This window comes from Lathyrus oleraceus, chromosome 5 (assembly GCF_024323335.1).
Source record: "Lathyrus oleraceus cultivar Zhongwan6 chromosome 5, CAAS_Psat_ZW6_1.0, whole genome shotgun sequence".
NCBI lineage: Eukaryota > Viridiplantae > Streptophyta > Magnoliopsida > Fabales > Fabaceae > Lathyrus > Lathyrus oleraceus.
The window spans coordinates 497,823,518-497,830,448 of NC_066583.1; positions in this window are offsets into that span (position 1 = coordinate 497,823,518).

Consider the following 6,931-nt stretch of genomic DNA (forward strand, 5'->3'; position numbering starts at 1 on the left):
GCTTGAGTCATCTGAGGGTGTTTGGATTTATAGCACATAGACATGTGCCAGATCAGTTAAGAAGAAAACTTGATGACAAGTCGAGTCAAATGATCTTGATAGGATATCATTCGACTGGAGGATATAAGTTGTTTGACCCAGTGGATAAGCAAGTGGTGATCAGCAGGGACATGATCATAGATGAGCTTAGAGGATGGGATTGGACTGAGAATGTCAAGAAAGACTCAGTGAGCATCTTTTATGATGAACCAGCTAGTGAAGTCGAAAGAGAAGTTCGACCAGAAGAAGTCAGAGGTGAAGCAGGCCCAAGAAGACCTCAAAAAACAAGACACATGCCTGCAAGGTTGCAAAGTGTGTGATTACATCAGATGATATGGTCAATGAAGAAGGGGAGCTGGTACATTATGCTTTCTACGCAGATGTCAAACCTATTAATGCAGATGAGGCATTGAAAGATTCGAAGTGGATGAAAGCAATGGACGAAGAACTGAAGTCAATCGAAGTCAACAACACTTGATCACTTGTCGAACTGCCCCAAGACAAGAAGGAAATCGATGTGAAATGGGTATACAAGGTGAAGTTGAATCCCAAAGGAGAAGTGACTCAACACAAGGCGAGACTTGTAGTGAAAGGATTTCTTCAGAAAGAAGTAATCGACTTTGATGAAGTTTTTGCACCTATTGCTAGGATCAAAACAATCAGGTTGGTTGTTGGTCTAGAAAACATGAACAACGGGCAGATGTTTCAGATGGACGTGAAATGTGCATTCCTTTATGGCCCCTTAGAAGAAGAAGTTTATGTTGCACAACCATATGGGTTTGTGAAACATGGCGAAGAAAGAATGGCGTACATGCTGGATAAAGCCCTGTACAGACTTAAATAAGCTCCAAGAGCTTGGAACAAGTAGATAGATGGTTTTCTAAGGGAGAAGGAATTTGTGAAGTGAAAATATAAACACGGAGTATATGTAAGAAGAAGCAATAGTGAATTGCTTATACTATGCCTCTATGTCGATGACCTATTGATAACAGGTAGTTGCAAGAAGGAGATCGAAGACTTCAAAGGTGATCTCAATAAGGAATTCGAAATGTCAGATCTGGGTGACATTTCATATTTTCTTGGCATCGAATTCTACAAGAGTGGTAGAGGTTCGATGATGCATCAAAGAAGGTATGCAGGTGAAATACTCAAGAGATTTGAGATGCAAGATTGCAACCCAACTTCGACTCCAACTGAGCCCATATTACATCTGTCGAAAGATTCAGATGAAGATGATGTCAACCCAACCCAATATAGAATACTTATTGGGTCACTTCGATACCTTTGTCACACAAGGCATGACTTAGCATACAATGTAGGTATGGTGAGTAGGTTCATGCAGAAGCCAAAGGTATCACATCTAGCAGCAGCAAAAAGGATACTAAGGTATCTGAAAGGAACTTTCGACTATGGAATTTTGTTTCTTGCAGCTGATGAAGGAAAATAATGAAAATTAGTGGGATACACTGACTCAAGTTGGTGTAGTGATGCTAAGGATCAAAACTCCACAGCGGGCTATGTGTTTATGCTAGGTGGTGCACCAGTTGCTTGGAGTTCGAGAAAAGAGCCAGTAGTGGTATTACCATCGTGCGAAGCAGAATACATAGCTGCTTATATTTGTGCATGTCAAGCAATACGGATAGTGACTCTGGTCGAAGAGATAACATCAAAGAGTCATGAAGCAATTACCATGAATATCGACAGCATGTCAACTATCAATCTAGTAAAGAATCAGATAGCACATGGTCGAAGCAAGCACATAGAAATGAGGTTCCATTATCTTCGAGAGCAGGTAGCAGATAGGAAGATGAATGTGGAACACTGCAGAATTGAGAATCTGATTGCAGACATCATGACTAAGGGAGTGAAAGTCGAAGTGTTCAGAAGACTAAGAGCTATGATGAATGTAGATAACTTAGACACAATGAATTAGGTGGTGTCTTGAATTGTAATTCCTTGTGTCGAAGCATGTTGCTCGACAGAAACAAGGAAGTCTCGAACCACCTAGTGCGTTAAGTTGTGTTAGTGTGTCGAAGCATGTTGCCTCACACATAATTTCGACTTATGCCTATTTTAGTAGTGTTAGCTATTTTGGGCTTTTATAGTTTTGGGATTTGACTTGAGGTCCAAGTTAACCTAAATCTATAAATAGAGGGAGTAACCCTTATATTTTGTAATGAGGTGAATAGAGTATTCATAACACTTGTAATTCACAGTATTTTGCAGTTATAAAGTGAATAAGTTTTCCATAATTTGTGGGCAGAGAGAAACTCTGCAGAATTTTATTACTCTTCTCCTTCATCATTATTTACACTCTTTCTTTCTCCATTGTTATTTTCTTTTCATTGCTATTGTGTGGGTAATAATAATCTTGTTCATCAAGATTGATTGAAATTCTCCATAGATTTTGGGGGATTTCCAACAATCTTGAACTTCCTATAAAGAAGATGCCAAAGCATATAGGAAGTCTAAGCAATCTCCAGAGCTTGAATTTTTTTATAGTGAAAGAGAAGAATGGATCTGATCTTAAAGATTGCCCTAAATTGATAGCTTCGAGAGAGGAGTTGGGTTTGTTCCAACTAATTCTCTAAAAGATTTTTCAGTTAGTGATGACTTTATGGAGTCCTTCCCCGAGGAGAATCTACTGCCACTAACTCTGAAGTCTCTTAAATTTTACTATTATTCGAAGCTAAGATCAATGAACAACCAAAGTCTTCTCCACCTAAAATCTCTCATTCAAATATCTATTGCTAACTGCCTTAGTCTTGAGCGCTTTCCAGAGGAGAGTCTACCATACTCCCTTAATACTTTGATCATTCACAGTTGTTAGTTAGTTAAAGAGAAGTACAAAAATGAGGGAGAAGAGCGTTGGCATATAATAAGTCACATCCCTCATGTGTGGATTGACTGGATTGAGCAGCGCGAATGACATGCTTAGGCAAGTACAACAATGTGTTCATTTTTTCTTTGCTAGTAATTATGATATTTTCCATGATAACATAACACTATATGTATTTGATGTTGAAAAGTGGCAAGTCTATGTGATCTTTTTCCTGCACGACAGCCTCAAAGATCTTGCCTTTCATACTACCGAGACATATCCACTTTTTTAATCCTTTCATAGTTCATACACTAGAAGTTGACTTTCTAATTTAGTGAACTTTAATTAAATGATAATATCATTGCAATACTTTTAACCGAATTCCAAAGTTTTACAAATCACATGATGCAATATTTTTCTATTGATCTATCTTGGAAGCATGCGGTGAGGGCATGTGGTTGTTGGTGTATGGGTCATGCTCTTGGTGTTGTGATTGGGTGTGTGATATGTATTGGTTGCGAGGTTGGGTGTATATGGTATGGTGAAGTTGTGAGGTTGATCGTAGGGTTTGGGTGAGTTGACATTGTTCTTGGGTTTAGTAATGGTGTGAGGTTGGATGTTAGGCGGAGGTTTGTTGAGTGTGTTTGATGGAAATGTTGAGAAATACATCAGTATTTATAGAAAGGAATGACGCATTCGCGTGATGTTTGTTTGCATGTGATTTTTAAAGCATGCACCATTGGGTATGACGCATATGTTGTCTTTTTAAAGCATGCACCAATCGGTAGGGTGCCTCATGGGGCAAAGAATCATGCAAGGAATCCTGTAAGATAATCATGCAGGGAATCTTGTAAAGGAATCGTGGCAAAGATTCCTTGTAGGTTGTGCTATAGGGTCATGCATGCATGATTCCTTATAGTCTGAATCATAGACTCATGCATGCAAAGGTAGAAGCCATTGCTAATGACGTCTTAGTTAGTAAGATAGAGCATACATCATACCCCATGGCGCATACCTTACTTTTTCAAAATCCATCCTCATCCCTATTTAACTGCACGTTGATACAACTAAGACGCAACTCACACTCTATTGTCAGAACTAGTACACTAAAATACACCGCATTTTACAAAAATGGCTCTATCACCACAATACATGATCAATGTTCACATCAATGGTGAGATGTTTGAATGCGAGTTATCCGATTTTAATTTTCGTCATACAAAAGTTACTCGGTTTAAAATAAATAGACGATCAAATTTTTTACATTTGAAACAAAGAATTGAAAAGAAGTTGCAGTGTAATCAGGTGGCACAAATCATCTACAAAAATCCGATGTTTTTTTAGACAACCAAGTTAAGTTTTATCAACTAAAGATCTGAGGTGATGAAGATGTTCATAATATGTTTCTCAGTCATGGACATTTTGGGTTCAACGATATTGAGTTATATATTTTACAACAACAAAATCAGTTGTCTCAGTTCATTGATCTGTTATAAGTGTTTTGTGAAACTAACGAAGATGAACAAACTGAAGTCAATGTTGTTGACGAGGAAGAAGAAGAAGACGAGATACAAATTGATCAGATGGTGAATGATGACACTGTAGACCATGATCAAGAACCATTACCACCTAGTCATGTTTATTTTCCATCTTAGCACATGACAAGCTTGAACTTGGGTGCAAATGAAACATCATCAAATATATTTCACAATCCTTATATGCAAACTCAAGGATCATTAAAAGAGGGAGACATATTTCACACAAAATAAGATTGTGTCAGAAACATAAAAAGTATCACATGGAATTATTAGTTGATTACAAGGTCGATCGAACTAATGTGACGGGGTAAAAGATCTTGTGTCATAATGAGCACTACCTGTTCTGATTTTCAGCATCTTACCGAAATAGGAGTGATTCTTGGGAGATTAGTTCTACGAGTCCAGCACACACTGAAGGATAAAAGATTATGCATTAATCCTTCAACTAAAAGAACATTAGTAATGGAATGGAGAGTACTGTTACCTATTGTTCCGGAGTCAATGATCTTCATTTTCTGATCACCTCCAAAACCGACGACACCTCCAAGCTTAATGTTAGGTTGTTTGTATGGTAATTGATAATATTTTATTAAAATAAGTGAAATATCAAGATGTTGGACAAGATGTATTGACATGCTTAGAAGACATCGTGGCGTGTTGTGATTTTACATTCTTGGTAGTTATGTTTTTAGCGTGAGATTAATGAAGATTTTTTGATGATTTGATTCACGCATTCTGTGTTTCAAAATGCTGATTTTAGAAGCTCAAAGATCATTTCCAGTTGTGCAATGTTTCCTAAGAATGGTTGTCAAAATATTTAAGGAAACATTAGATTTGATTGTGCATAAAGGATGTCAAATATTTAAGGAAACATTAGATTTGATTATGTAGAAGATTGTGCAGAATGGATGCCAAAACATTTAAGGAAACATTAGATTTGATTCTGCAGAAGATTGTGTAGAACGAATGTCAAAACATTTAAGGAGACATCAAATTTGATTTGATCAAATCTGCTGATTATTTAGTCCGGAGCCCATGATATTCCAAGGCTATTTAAAGGACGACTTTAAACTAAGAAATCAACTAAGCTGCATATGTAATAGTCTCTATTAGGGTTTAGGTTGTTCATTGTTATTTGTGAGTCATTCTTGTATCACTTAGATGCTTGAATTGGACTGAGTTTTTGAGTTGTAATTGTGAATCACTCATAAGCTTTTAAGTAAGAGTGGATTTTGTTTCATTAGAAGTGTGTCTTCTGTTTATTGTTAGAAGTTGCTATCATTGTTGTGTGATTGAAGGGAAGTGAGAAGGGTCTCATATCTAGGAGAGTCTTAGATAGAAATTCCAAGGGTAGTGATTAGGTGAGAAGTTTGTAAAACTAGAGGTTGTTTAGAACTTCAAATTAATACTATTATAATGGACTTCCTTCCTGGATTGGATGCCCCCAGATGTAGGTGACATTGCATTGAAATGGGTTAACAATTGACCCGTGTTATTTACTTCATGTTATTTACTTTAACATTGTAATTGTTTGTGTTGTGACAATATCCTGATCCTGGTGTCATGACATCGTATACGACATTTGTTATCAGCGTACCATAATTTTAGGGCACTCTACCCAAGAAAGAAAATCTGATCTTCTATAGAATTAGTACAAAGTGTCTAAGATAAACAAACCCCTTGCTCAATGCCTATCTTCTTAATTCTCTCGTAGCGTCTTTCTATTTAGGACCCCCATAAATATGAGAAACCCCTCTCACTTTCTCTCAATCATTAATCCCAAATGATAAACATCAATAAACACAATTATGAATGTTTAATACATTATGCCTCATGATATGAATATGTGCACTATAGAGTGGTGCACAATAATAACTCAACTAAAGACTCAAAAATAGAAACCCTAACACAAAGAGTCTTCAAAACGTGCACACCCTCACACTATGTTTGAGTCTTCATATATAGAAATCCAATTATGGGATTTTCCAATGGGCATTATAAGCTCCGATTTCATCCAAAAAAATATAGGAAATTTTGTTTTAAATTGTTTCTTAATAGCCTCCTTAAGATATGATTTGTTATGATTCAAATTCAAATTTAAATCTCCATTTAAATTAAATTGATCTCAGCCAATTTTTAACAAACAAATCCATATAAATGAATTTCTAAAACATAATAACAAATCTGATTGGAATCAATATGAAATCTCACACCTAACAACATCTATCATGACCTGCTAACAAGGGTCAGATGTTGCACTACAGACATGTAAGAACATTGTGTTCCACATGTTGCACCAGAACATCCAAAATAACTCTCTTCATATAAATATTCTTTGTAGAGTAAATCTTGGATTAAATAAACCTGAGTAAAAACTTCCTTCATAGAAAATCCAATCAAATCTTCTTCGACTAAATCAAATCCAAATCTTTTAACTAAATCATATCATCCATATTCCTGATTTAATAAAATATTTTCCAAATTTATTTGGATTAACACACTTCTTTGAAAACTAAACTTCTTCATCTTCTGA